The following is a 14409-nucleotide window of genomic DNA, read 5'->3' on the forward strand; positions in this document are numbered from 1 at the left end:
CCTATTCGCAACTTGCTGCGAAAATCCTCTCTCAGCGAGGAGGTGCTGGATAGTCTCCAGGTGTGAAGTCGAAGCGAAGCTACGGCTTTGTGGAAGATGTTGGCGTGTGGTTGTTTGAGTAGCTCGTGACGTGGAGGGAGTTCTCTCGGGAGCTCCGTAATGAGTTGCAGAAGGTCCGGAAACCACTCTGCGTGATGCCATAGCGGAGCTATCAGAGTCATCAATAGATTGACTGATATTCTGGTCTTGTTGAGCACCCTCCTCATCAGACAGAACGGGGGAAAGGCGTATACATCGATGTTGTCACACCGTTATTGGAAGGCATCTTGCCAGAGAGCCTTGGGGTCCGGGGGGTCTGGGGAGCAGTACAGCGGGAGCTTGAAGTTCAGCGCTGTAGCGAACAGATCCACAGTCGGGGAACTCCACAAAGTCAGGACTTTGTTGGCTACTTGACGATCCAAAGACCATTCGGTACTCACTATCTGCGTCGCTCTGCTCAGACTGTCGGCAAGCACATTCCTCTTGCCTGGAATGAAGCGAGCCGATAGTGTGACCGAGTGGACTTCGGACCATCTCAGTATCTCTACTGCAAGATGCGATAGCTGTTCTGAAAAGGTACCTCCCTGCTTGTTGATATAAGCCACCACTGTGGTGTTGTCGCTCATCACCACCACAAAGTGGCCCACCAGGACCTGATGGAACTTCTGAAGTGCCAGGAATACGGCCTTCATTTCTAGCAGGTCTATGTGGAGGTACTTTTCTGATTCTGACCACAGGCTTGAGGTCCTGTGGTTCAGAGCGTGCCCCCCCCCCCCCACCCTTTCTTTGATGCGTACGAAAACATCAAATTCCGGGGGAAGAACGAGAAGATCCACTCCCTTTCGTAGGTTCTCGTCTGCCACCCACCACTGAAGGTCCGTCTGTTCCGTAGGACCCATAGGGATCAGAGTGTTCGGGGAATCGTGTCCTTGATTCCACCAAGACTTGAGTCGCCACTGGAGAGATCTCATTCTGAGGCGACCATTGGGAACCAGATGGGCCAGGGAAGAGAGATGGCCGAGGAGACGTAACCACGCTTGGGCTGGAAGTTCTTCTCGTTTGAGGAAAGGCCTTGCGGCCTTCCTCAGCCTTGCTATCCTGTCGTCTGATGGGAAGGCTTTGTGGAGATTGGTGTCTATGACCATGCCTAGGTATACCAGTTTCTGAGAGGACTTCAGAGAGGACTTCTCAAGATTTACCATGATCCCTAGATCCTGTCAAAGTTCAAGAAGCTTGTCTCGGTGGCGAATAAGGATTGCCTCCGAGTCTGCTAGGATCAGCCAGTCGTCCAGGTAACGGAGGAGACGGATACCGATCCTGTGAGCCCAAGATATCAGGGTGAACACTCTGGTGAACACTTGAGGAGCTGTGGAGAGACCGAAGCACAGCACCTTGAACTGGTAGATCTTGCTGTCTAGGCAAAATCTTAAGTACTTCCTTGAAGACGGGTGGACTGGGATCTGGAAGTACGCGTCCTTCAGGTCCAGTGTACACATGAAGTCTTGTGGTCTCACTGCAAGTCTGACCGTGTTTGCCTTCTCCATGCTGAACGGTGTCTGTTTGACAAACCCGTTCAGGGTAGAGAGGTCGATGACTGGTCTTCTGCCTCCAGACGCCTTCTTTACAAGAAAGAATCGACTGTAGGAGTCTGGGGACCCGTCTGCCACCTCTTGGAGAGAGTCCTTCTTCAACATGGTCTCGACTTCTGCCCAGAGGGCTTGCCCCCATACCGATCCCATGGTAAGGGAGCTCAATGACACTGGCTTCGCTGTCAGGGGAGGTAGAGATGTTGTGAACGGGATGCGATATCCCTGACTGATCACGGAAATCGTCCAGGTATCTGCTCCAAGTTGCTGCCACCTTGTCGCGCAACTTTGTCAGCATCCTCCATTGGTGGACATGCAGGGGGACTACCAATCCTAGCGTTTACGGCCTCGGCCGCTCCCTCTAGGATTTTTACCTCCCCTGGAGGACTTTCTGCCCTTCCTGTCCTTGATAGGAAAGGGCTTAGACACCTTTGGCTTTGCTGCTGTAGTCTTCTTCACATTCTTAGCTGGACGGGGCTGTTGGGTTGCTGGAGGTTTGTAGGGCCTCGATGTCAGGGCCCTATGGAGAAGGGAATCCTGGTTGGACTTCCTCCACCTCTCAGCAGCTAACTCCACGTCCTTAGGCTCAAACAAACTCTTACCGAGTACGGAAGAATGTCTGAGCCTGCTAACTTTGGAACTGGGGACCTTCTGGTGAAATCTCTCAGCCACTGCGTCTAGTCGTTTCAGGATCGTATTCGCCCACAAGCTCGAGACTTGGTGGGCCAGAAACTCAATGGTCCGCGTGCCTGAGAGTAAGAATGTCTCCAATGCCTTCCTGGTGCTTTCCTTGGACAGATCCTTAGACCGCACCAGGATGCCAAGAGACCCCAGCCAGATGTCAAGCCACAAGGTTACCTGCATGACACACTTCGCCACCTTCTCCTGGTTTAGGATCTCAGTAGCAGAATACGAAACATGCCGGTTGGAGAGTCTCTCTAGAGGGACTCCCCCAGTGAGTTCTTCCACAGAATGGTGAACAGGAAGACCCAAACAAGTCTCCTCTAAGATCTCGAAATACCTCCTCTGGTGGACTCGAGGAGGAGGGAGGAGCTTGTTAATGGCACTGGATCTGTTGTAGTAGGCAAGCTCAGAAAGCTGGCCTTCGACTTTGTCTCTGGACTCTTTATCCCTTGTGACCAGGGCAAAGCTGCACTGGCCCTAGAAGGTTTCTGGATGCCATAGACTCGGTCCAAGACCGTGTCCTTACCCTCACGAGGAGGAATCTCTGGGTCCGGAAACCTGTTGAGATTTCTCATGAGGGTCAGAACTTGCCAGAACGCATGTTCTGACACTTGAAGCTCTCCTCCCGAAGGGCTAGCAGCAAAGTCTCCCGTCCCCAGTAGCTCTTCCTGGGGGGACTCGTGGACATTCTCCGAAGGTCTAGCTGGCTCCTTGCCGAAGACTTAGGTAAAGTCTTCGAGTCCTTCGACTCCCTCCTGGGAGGGATACAGGACTCTAGTAACGATGGATGCAGGCTCTTCTCTACCCCTGTGCGAGAAGACTTCTCAGGGAGAGGCGGAGTTTCCCCCATTGGTGTGATGGGGGAACGGACCGGCTCGTCCGACTGCCCCCGAGGATGGGAAATTCTCATCCACAGGGGAGGGAGAGAAAGTCTGGGGGGGGGAAAGGGAGCCTTACGCAAGGATTTCCGAGGAGACAGCTTAGCCCTCGGAGAAGTCACCACGGAGGGGACTCCTCTCTTCCTCTTCAGGGGAGAAGAAGCCGCCACTGTTTTGTGACCCAGTTCAGAGAACACAGGCTTAAAAGCCTGCATGAGAGCTCTAACTATGGTCCCAAACCAGGGCTGCTGGCTGACAGTCGCGCTGTCAGACACTCCCTCTGGAGGGAAGGGGATCGATCCCTAGGAGGAGTCGACAAACGAGGGTTTGCCTGAAACGAAGCTGAAGAAAAAGTCCTTAGACCTGTCCGGAAACCTCCCCTCCTCCTGTGAGCGCGCTGTTCTGCGCTTGCGTGAAGGGGAACGAGACGATGACCTGTCCGCCTGAAGTCCTGTGAAATCGCGCTGGCGATCGCGGCGCAAATCGCGCGATGAGCCCTGCCCTGGATCGCGCGCGGGAGGAATTTCGCGGGCGCGCGAGGGTGCGCATAGGTGATGGCGAGGGCGTGCAGCGCGCAGGAGCTGGAACGTGGGACGTGGTTGAAGGCTGGATGGGAGCTTGCGCGTGAGCAATCATTTGATCGCGTTTGCGCGGGCGCGCAGGAACCTGCTGAAGAGCCTGTGCGGGCGAGACTGTTGGGCGTGCGTGTGCAGGAGAAATGTCTCTAGCGCGTGGGTCTGGAGCGCGCGTATCTGGAAGCACGGGGCGAGGGTGCGATTGCGCAAAGGTGAATTTGCGCTATGGCGCCCAGGTGCGATTGCGCAAAGGTGAATTTGCGCTCTGGCGCCCAGGTGGTGCAGGAACTGTCCCCTGTGGAGATCGTGGGCGCGCATCAGGATGTGAACGCACAGGGTGCGCTGCTGCGATGAGCGTGCAATAGGATTCGGGCGCACAGGTGTGCGCTTCTGAGTTGGGCGCGCATAGCGAGCAACAGGATTCGGGCGCACAGGAGTGCGCAGTTTGGATGAAGAGTGCAGGGGTACCTGTGAGCACCCGTGCGCTAACTTAGGTACCTCCTGGACTGCGCGCTGGAACGTAGGGATGCGCTAGCGCCCCGGTAAGCGCTTGCGCGCTGTATTAGGAACAACTGAGACCGCGGGCTTAACTCCAGAAGTGCGCTGAGGCACTGGAGAGCGCTTGAGCTCTGTAGCAGGAACAGATGAGCGCTTGCGCGCAGGTGAGCATATGTGCGCAGGTGAGCGCTGGCGCGCTATAGCAGCAACTGCAGGTGGGCGCTGGCGGGCAGGAGATCGTGGGCGCACAGGGGAACCCTGGTGTGTAGAAACAGGAACAGGTGCATGCACGCGCGCAGGTGCGCGCTGGGGCGCTAAGTCAGGAACAGCAGCAGCGGGATGGCGCGCAGGAGGTACCTGGCACTTAAGGGACTGAGGCGCAGTTTTGCGCTCAAGTCCCTTGTGCCCCGAAGGGACCAGTGCCTGTGTAATAACAGGGTTAGAAGGCACATATAGCGCATCAGCAGCCTTGAAGGTTGACGGCAGGTCAGCAGGTCTGGAGGGTGACAGGTCAGGGGGTCCCGAAGGACATCCTTCCACCGAAGGAGATCACGAACGATCTCAGGAGAGGTCTAAGGTGGTAGCTGGCAGGATCGGTGAACGGCGAGTCTCCTCCGCAGAGGACTGAGGGGATGACGAGCCGAAGAGGCGCCTCCTAACTCCCTTGTGAGGAGAAGGAAGTCCTCTACGGCGAAGGGGAGGACGAGCCTTCCGCCTTATACGCCTTCTAGGGGCCGTGGGATCAGCAAGCTGACCATCATAAGGCCTCCGCAGAGGAGTCTCTGTAAGTGAACTCCCCCAAGGGGGAGAATCACTAACAGGAGGGACCGTAGGACTAAGTTCCACCCTCGAAGGATGTTCAGAGGGGGAAGCCAAGCCTTCAGCTACCTCAGCAACAACAGGAGCAGAAGTTTGATCAGACACACCGGAGGCCTCCGTTACAACAACGTCGACGATAGACAGAGGATCTATGTCTGCTATCGTCGGCGATTGCTTAACAGCTGCTCCCAGTTTGATCATGTCAAACAGGGCTTCCTTGGAGGGCGAACCCTGAAGCCCCAAGGAAGCCCAAAGCTGTAACAAATCATTGTTATGCACAGAGAAACCAATATTCTCCTCCGGGGGAGGAGGGGCAGCTGCCTCGCTATGGGAGGCAACTACCTCTCCCGCACCCCGAGATCGGTCAACAGAACTACGGCCTACGCTACCACTCGACAGCCTCTTGGAAGAGACCGATCGAGTGGGAGCTTCGGAGGAGGTTTGGGCTACGGAAGAAGAGGCTTTGGAAATTTTCTCTCTTCAAAGAAGTCTTTGAAGGAGAAATACCCCTTTTGGACTTCTTCTTCCGGCGCCAGAAACCTCTCCCACTGGGAGGTAGACCACTCCCTACACTCACCGCATACATTACCACTATCACACCATTGGCCACTACAACGAGGACACAAGGTGTGAGGATCTGTGTCAACCGCCGACATAAAAGTCCCACAAGGGCGGTCAGGTAATCCAGGACACGTACGCATTATTATTAATAGAGGCCAACTTCACACACTCTGTAGAAAAAGAGAAAGCAAAACAGATTTATGGCAGTCAAGTGAGGGTGAGAGCAGACACGTCTGTTCATCACCCGAGCCAAAAGCAAAGTGAAGTATTCACAGGTGTGTGTGTGTGGGTGGGGGGGGGGGGTGTTAGCAAGCTACCCCTCCCTACCACCCACTAAATAGCGGTGGGGTAGTAAACCTTTGTTAAAATTCTAATGGCTCGTCATTTCAGCTACGCCGAAGTAATAACCCATATTAAATAGCGTGGTTTGTATTTCAGTTACGGAACAACTGAGAGCTTTATCTGCAGTCGACTTCCTTCTAGGGTTCCGACTCCCAACTGACGAGCTCGATGAGGGTTCCAAAGGTATTCTAGTGGTAGCCCTGACCGGAACAGTTGGGGTTGTGGTGTGGAGGTGCCTACTTCAGAGCCTTCAGGATATCGACCTTGAAAGTCGATGCCCATGGAGGAAGCTCTGAATCCCCAGATCCACCCTAGAAGTCACTAGACAAGTGTCTCTTGGGTGAAACCCTAGAAGGATTTCCTGTCATCGGAGGAGATAACCTCTGAGGCAGAGAAACACGTTTTTTCGGACACGGAGGAAGGTTCAGACTAATGGGAACATTTGCGAACCTATTAGGAAGCTCCTTGAACCCTTCTGAGTAGGGTGTTGGTCTCCCGCTCGATGTGGAAGACGCAGAAGGGCAAACTGAAGGTGTTAGATCCGCACTTGCTCACAATCCCGACACATATAATGGCGAATTGCTCGCAAAATTCGCTGATTTGCTCGTGAAATCACTAGATTCACGGGAAAAATCGCGAACTTCGCGGGTCTACGTACACGTTTCGCGAGCAGAAATTCTCGCAACAGGAGCACTAGGAGCCCCAGAGGAAGAGGAAAGTCTAACGCATAACTGCTGCCCCAGAGGAGCACCTACGTCCGAAGAAGTCGGCAGAGGAGGCCTCAAGTAGGAACTACTCTAGAAGGAGAACGCGCCACAGCGGGACGTGTCTCCGAGCATCGAATAGGCAAGCACTTAGCTATGACTCCCCAGGCTGTGAAAGGCACTGAGGATTCAACTGGAAGCCTGTCTGAGGAGTGGTCAAGCTCAGTGTCAGGTTCTGTCTGAGGTCATTTGGAAAGGTTGGTTGACGGCCTACGTGTTGATGGACTGCGCGTACGCCTACCTCTACCTATAGAAGAGGAACGTCTACACCTTGATCGCATGTTCGTGAACGTGGGCGTCTAGCTCTCGTTCGAGAACAGCGTGAACGCCACGAGTGCCTATCTCGCGAATGTGAGGTCCACCTCGCAAACGAGAACGTCGTTCTCGTGAACGATACCCTCACGAGCACGAGGCGCCGCCCTCGTGATCATGAGCGTCGTCCTCGTGAGCGCGAGTACCGTCCTCGTGATCTAGATCATGAGCATCTGGACCTAAGTCTAGAAGATTTTGCTCATGATCGTGAAGAACATGATCACGAGACTCGTCCTCGTGAAGAGGAACGCTTCCGAAGAGAGCGTTGAGACCTACAGTCTTGTGGGAGCGAAGCTCTACAGCGTGTGCATCTTCTAGGTGAAAAACGCTCTGTTTGTGATGACCTATGATCGTTATGATCGTTACGATCTTCCAATCATCATGAACGACGACCAGGGGAAGAAGTTACAGAAAGGCAAGGCGATAGCGATGCTCGACTCTTACCGCTGCTGGTGGATGGCGCGCTGATCGCCGGAAGATCGTCACCTGCAACCTGAGGGTTCCTGTGGGAAGAAAAACAGAGGGTTGAGGATTAAGGGATGACGAGGTCCCAGGATGGAGAAAATGTTCGTCGTCAGCAGGGGGTTGTTGGAAAGGCGAACGCAAACGATCACCTCGCCCCCGCGTGGAAGGGCCAGGGGAAGGCGACAAATGGACCTCGCATAGCTCCAGAGCATGAGATGTTAACGGCTCCGGAGAAGGCTCCCTCGTGGCACCACGCTGAAGAACGTTTTTACAAGAAAATGAGCAATCTGCGCTTCTGCTCGCTCGTCCCTCGTGAGAGCGTGAATGAGAAGGAGCTTTTGAGAGAAATTTGGGGATGCGAGAAGAAGAACGCATCCCGCTCATCCCTGATCGAGAACGATCGCGCTTAGCCTTCTTATTCCTGCACCATCCAAACTTCTTCCATTGGGAGGCAGACTACTCCCTACACTCTGGGCAGCGTGAACCCTGCTCACAACGATGCCCTTGGCACGTAGGACACAGAGAGTGTGGGTCAGTCTCCAACGACGACATGAAGGTCTCGCACGCGGCACTCTCTCGCCCTAGACACATTCGCATAATGAAGGCAATTGCAGAAAAACTTGCACACCTGTAAAGAGATAGCAAAAATCAAAAAGTTCAATGACAGTCAGGAGAGTGGACATGTCCAATCCATACTGAGCCAAAAGGAAAAAGTGACGTCTCACCGCTGTGAGAGTATATATAAAGGCGGCTGGGTACCCCCAGCCATCCCCTGCCTACCCGCTAAGCAGTTAGGCAGGGTTGCCACCTCAAAATTAAAGTCTAATGGATATCTCCAGCTGCCACTGAAAGAGTATCCACATAAATAACAGGTTTGTTGGTATGGGAACAAACAGTATAAATGAAATGTCAATACTCGTAATCTTTATATGGTATAGAGAATATGTTTACATGATAGAAGTGCAAATGGCAAATCTCTAAAATTATTGACACTTTTATACCAAATAGGTCTTGTGAAATATACATGATGCAACACTATTCATACATATGCACACCATTAAAAAGTACAGAATAAAAATGTATCGCATGAGATTTTGTGACAAGACGTAGATTACTTACCAAACTACAGTAGCCTAGCTTTGAAAGCTGTCATAGGACAATGAGTTGAGTACACAAAGTGTTTGTAGGGGGTTGGGTAACAGTTCAAAATTTGGGCATAAAGGTCCTAACTTCACTTTCAAGCTACAGGCTACATGACTGCAAGAGCCTGAGCTTAGCTGCAGGAGCCAGGCAATCTACAACAACAACTTCACTTAACCTAATCTAGCCTATCCCAACATTACCTTACATAATGTAACTGAAGGTGCTAGCCTATTGGAAATGTCCCTGCCTGACAGTCTGTCAGTAGGAGATCAAAATCTACCCAAGCTCGATATTTTGGAGCCTTTGTATATCAGCGGCTAGTTCCTCCCATGTGGATTAAAAATGGACATCAACTAGCCTCAACTTTCCCCCCTAACCTAACCTACAAGCCGTGTCCCTACCTACTTACTTAACTGGGGGGGGGGGGGGGGGGGTGGCATAACAACCCCCCTTACACTGCCTTATTCTAAATTAGCCTTAATAATACATACAGGTGGCCGCTATCATACATACACCCCGATATTTTCTAGTAGTATCTGCAACCTCACCATCCTTGGGATAGATTATAGGTCCTTCTGCTGAGTCATCAGCAGCCATTGCCTGGTCCTTCAAGGTCCTAGCTTGCGCACTGATCATATGTCGTCTCTAGAACATTGTCCATTCCCTTTCTCTGCCATTCACGAGAGACCTATACACCTGCCCTACCCTAAGGAAAGTTTCGGTATCCCTACATGATACATACTACCCCTACGTTAGATTCTCCTTTTGAAAGACAGGCTACTTACTGAATAGCCTAAGATACAATAACTTGAGGTGTGATGGAAAATAACAAGATCTAGACTATGGCTGCACTTCTTAAAAGGTAAAGGTAAAGGTGTCTGGTTTCAGTTTCGATTTAATCACGATAGATGCTCACCAGAACGTCAGCCAGGCAAGCCTAAACCGCCACTGTGGTGCCCAACCACAGCAGTGGCCTCCCCAGTAAACAGCTTAAACTCACGGTCCCAGGCGGGGATCAATCTGCTGCCATGCGTATGCAAGGCGAACACGTTACCGCTGTACCTTTTCTATTCTGCATTTGGCAATATTTTTAATGCTCACAATAATCAAATTTAGACAATAATACGTAGAAACTGGCCTCCGTTATGACTGAATTTATCTGGCGTCAAAATGATAGATTTCAAATCAAAGAAAATAAATTGGAGTCCTGGCCAGAAAGTTACCTTAATCACATGCTCCTATGGCCGCAATTTACTCCAAATGTGTCTTACATAACAATAGCACGGTGAGGATTCCATAATCCCGCAAGTCTCCTGTAAATTTTGAGTACAATATACCAGACGGAATAAAGTAGCTTAGAGAAGAAGGGTTTGTTTTGTTTGTCTTACGAACAGAAGTGATAAATATTTCTAGATACGTCTGCGCCTTTCAGATTTTTAAGAGTAGAAAAAAAAGCTCGTGCACTCGTGGATTTTGTAATATAAATCATTGTTAACATAAAACTTCAACAAGAGAGAGAGAGAGAGAGAGAGAGAGAGAGAGAGAGAGAGCTAATACAAAGTTAATTTAGTTATAGATGTAAGTGTTAAAACCAGTTCAAATCAAGCAATTATAAAATGGTGAGAAGTAAAATTTGTTTAGATCCAAGGAAAGAAAGAGAAAAACCAATCATAGAAATAATAACCAATTGGTGAGAAGTAAAATTTGTTTAGATCCAAGGAAAGAAAGAGAAAAACCAATCATAGAAAAAATAACCAATTCTATAATAAGATAAAATTCTGATGAGTTTAGTTTATCAATAAAAACAGGTACTCCCAACTACATGATGAAATGGAAGCAAATGGATATGAAATTAGCAGTAATTTTGAAAAAGAAAAAATATTGAAATCAGCACTAAAGATAAGGGGAAAAGTTTTTAAACAAAATCAAAGCAACTATCATAATTTGGAAATACCTAAAATCTAATAAAGAAAAGATTGGAAATGAGGGTAAAATCCATGAGAGATGAAATAGAATTAGCAACACTACCCAAAACAATAAACTAACTAAAAATCCAAGACATTCGTAAACATAATCAGACCAAAATTGAGGAAGCACGCGTGGAAGGAAGAAACATCATGTTAATGAAAAGAAGACTTGGAATCGGGCGCCAACATATAAGGATGAGATATAGAAATATTTATAATCAACAATAGAGATGGAGTGCTAAAAAGGCAGAGGATTTGTATACAATTCTATACAATAGTGATATAAGAAAAAAAAATTTGCCAATAGAAATAATGAAACACTTGAGCCGGCACCCATAGTAACAGTAGGAGAAACAAAGAAAGCATTAAAAGGTATGAAAAGAGGCAAAACAGCAGAAGATAGCATAACAATTGATTAAATAACTGATGGAGGAGATTCCATGGAAGTAAAACTCGCAGAACTTTACACTAAATGTCTGCAAGAATGCTCTATACCTAGAGATTGCAAAACTTTATCATTATAGCAGTTTTAAAAAATGAGTACACAAAAGACCTGAATATTTGGTGCCCAAATAAGTCTTCTAGTAGCAAAATATGAAATATTTACAACGATCATATTAAGCCGAACGGAAAGACAGCTAGGCTCTAATCAACTAAGAGAGCAAGCAGGCTTTAGAAGTGGGTATTCAACATCTGACCATATCCATGTAATTAACCATCTAATGGAAAAATCAACAGAGTATGACAAATCACTATGTATGTCATTTATAGACTATGAGAAAATTTTTGATTTTGTCAAAAGTTTAGCAGTAGTAGAAGCCCTTAAAAGACAAGGAATGCATGAATATTTTGTCAGAACATTTGAAGATATACAGTATATATGGGTAGTACATAAAGGTGATGAGGAAATTCTAATTGAGAAAGAAGTAAGACAGGGAGACCCCATATATCCTAAAATACCATAGCAGCTGTAGGAAAAAATTTGTGGCTGAGGCACAGAGAGTCAGTAGCAAGGAGACCACTGTATGTATTGGAAAGCGACTGAAGTGCATCACAAAGCCTTTTCATTGGTACAGACTAATTTGGATAAAGCTCTCCGGGAAAAAAGGGTGAGATGATGCCGAAAGAACTTAATGAACTGTAAACTAACTCTCTCGCTGAAAATGGTGTGTCAGACTCGGGTTACTCAGCACAGCCACTAGAAAACAAAATCTGTGGCAGCTATTCAGATACGGTGAAAGTTGATAAGATGTCAAATAGGACTGAGAAAGTTGTGTTTTGTCCCTAGGTTAGGAATAATGAAGTTTATTTGTATTCTTAGGAAAAAATCGGAAATACACAAACTCACAGCAGCAAGTGAATAACTGCCATACCCATTAACTGCCCGGGACATTGCTAAGAAAAAATCTCCGATCTCGTGACTAGGTTATTTTACAGTTCTTTACACAAGATATGCTATATTGGGCAAGTGAGTGACCATAAACTTAGGCTGATTCATTTTGTCTCTGAAGATACTATATATGTTGTAACAAGGGGTCAAGTTAAACCTTTGAAGCACTGCCTCATTGGAATGGGAGTCAAAAGCACGGCAGGCAGTCAAAAGCTTATTAGTGTATTAAACCATTTTGGTCATTGTATCAGCTATCAGAAAGTTGAAGAACTGGAAACTGAGATAGTACATTAAATTTTAGGCAAAAAAGATGTTACACTAAATAGCATAAAGATGATTTCGGGCCTGGCAACAGGCATGGCTTTTGATAATTTTGATGAGAACTCAGAAACACTGTCTGGTTCTGGTACTCCACATGAACATTGACAACACTGCTGAAAATGTCCCTGCACATGATCAAGAGAGCAGAATATAAGTTGTAAGTGACACCTTCAGAAGCAAATGTCATCATTCATATTTATTTGATGCACCTCAGTATGAACTGCAACCCCACAGAAAAATCCAAAGGTATCATAATTCCAATATGTTGTTCAAACCTCTGCAGAACCACTGAATTTGAGTCAAGTAGAAGGTATGGACTGGTTATGCATAGTTCTGGAATCACTACATAATTAGCATGGAATAGTCTTGTGACAGTAGACCAGTTACTCATTCAAACTGTATATTATCTTCAAAACATTAGTCTTCTTCCAACTCATTTGGATGTAGTTGCAAAAACCCTTAGAATAGCTCAGCAAGTTGCATCATGGTGTATGCCATTGTCACTAACGATTTAGCTATTGCTAAACCAGCCTCCCAAATACAAGCAGCTGAGTCACCTAACTTTGATAATGTTTTCTTCATGTTCGGAGCATTCCATATCACAATGGCATATTTAACTAGCCACAGCCTTTTGAACTCCACATTTCAGAAGTTTTCTTTGTTTTCTTTATCAGAAGCATTCATTAAACTAAATGGGAACGATTTCCATTTGTATTTGGAATGTAAACAATATACAAACGAGCTACAAGCAAGGGGTGCCCTCTACAACTCTCACAGTGTCACGCGCAAGTGACGTTCGTAAGTCATCATTCTCTATCTCCTCCCAAGTCTTGATCAGCTAGGAAGAGACTGATCAAGTTTGAACAGTAATTAAGTTTAAAATGGAAAATGTTCACTGAGTAGTCTGATAGTTCTGTAAATTATAGTGATAAATGAATGTACTGAGGATGGTAATATGACATCTTATCTAATAACAAGTTGATCAAACATTCTTCAAACATGATAGGTACCAAGCGATCACCTGCTACCACTGTCAGAGGTATGGACATTTTGAAAAAGATTGCAAGTCTAAGAATGAAGATAAAGTCTACGGGAAATGTTCAGGAAGACACTCCACTAGGGAGTGTAATTCGCAAGTGTCAAAGTATATAAACTGCACAAAGTTAAACAGACCAAGTGACCACACAGTAAATTCTAGAAACTGCAATGCTTTTGACTTGGAATTCAAAAGACTAGCGGAAAATACTGATCATGGTTACTAGCGATGTCATAAACTGTGGCTATATAAATATACAATCTGTAGGTAATGAGACTGTTCAAATTCGAGAATTGATAAATGAGAAATATTTAGATATGCTAGCATTATCTGAAACATGGCTAAATAACTTGGACAGGGCAAAGATCACTGAAATGACGCCCCCATACATGCCTTCTTTCACATACCAAGTGAAGGTAGGTTTGGTGGGGGTGTCGGACTCTTTATTTATAAAAGTTACTCAAATCTCAAAACGTTGAAAAGAATTAGTGTAACAAGCTTTGAATATATAGAAACAAACTTACGCCAAAAATAGAAGATAGAAGACTATCCTTTGTAACAATCTACAAACCTCCTAGAACAAACACTAGTACCTTTTTTGAAGAATTCGGTGCTCTCATTGAGATGATAATCATGGAGAAAAACGAATTAGTTATCTGTGGAGACTTCATTTTTGGATGGATGACGCATCAAATCCTGTCGCTTTGGCATTTAGTGAGTTAATAGCATCATATCGACTAGTGAATAATGTTGACTTAGTTCTAAGTGATGACATGAATAATATTGTATCGGATATAAAAGTCAAAGAAAAATGTACTATCTCCCTAGTACACAAACTTATTACGTTTAGTCTACCTCTACAGAAACATGCATTAGTAAAGAAACTAAACTTTAGACATAAATCAAACTTTTCTCCTACCGTATTTATTGAAGAAGTTACAAAGAAAATAAATGATGCTATCAACATTCCCTGTGATCATGATGACCACTTATAATAAAGTGAGTAAATGTGAATATAATACCATGTGC

The 14409-nt window shown here is 46.9% G+C and overlaps 1 protein-coding gene across 1 annotated transcript in view; it reads right to left on the bottom strand.

Moving 5' to 3' along the window:
* Positions 1-10043, bottom strand: part of LOC137644933 (zinc finger protein 726-like) — a 73691-nt gene extending 63648 nt beyond the window's left edge. The window contains exon 1 of the mRNA XM_068377812.1: positions 9890-10043. The gene's annotated coding sequence lies outside the window, so the exon portion shown is untranslated. The remainder of the gene's footprint in view (positions 1-9889) is intronic.
* Between the last annotated feature and the right edge of the window lie 4366 nt (positions 10044-14409).

Source organism: Palaemon carinicauda, chromosome 8, assembly GCF_036898095.1.
Source record: "Palaemon carinicauda isolate YSFRI2023 chromosome 8, ASM3689809v2, whole genome shotgun sequence".
NCBI lineage: Eukaryota > Metazoa > Arthropoda > Malacostraca > Decapoda > Palaemonidae > Palaemon > Palaemon carinicauda.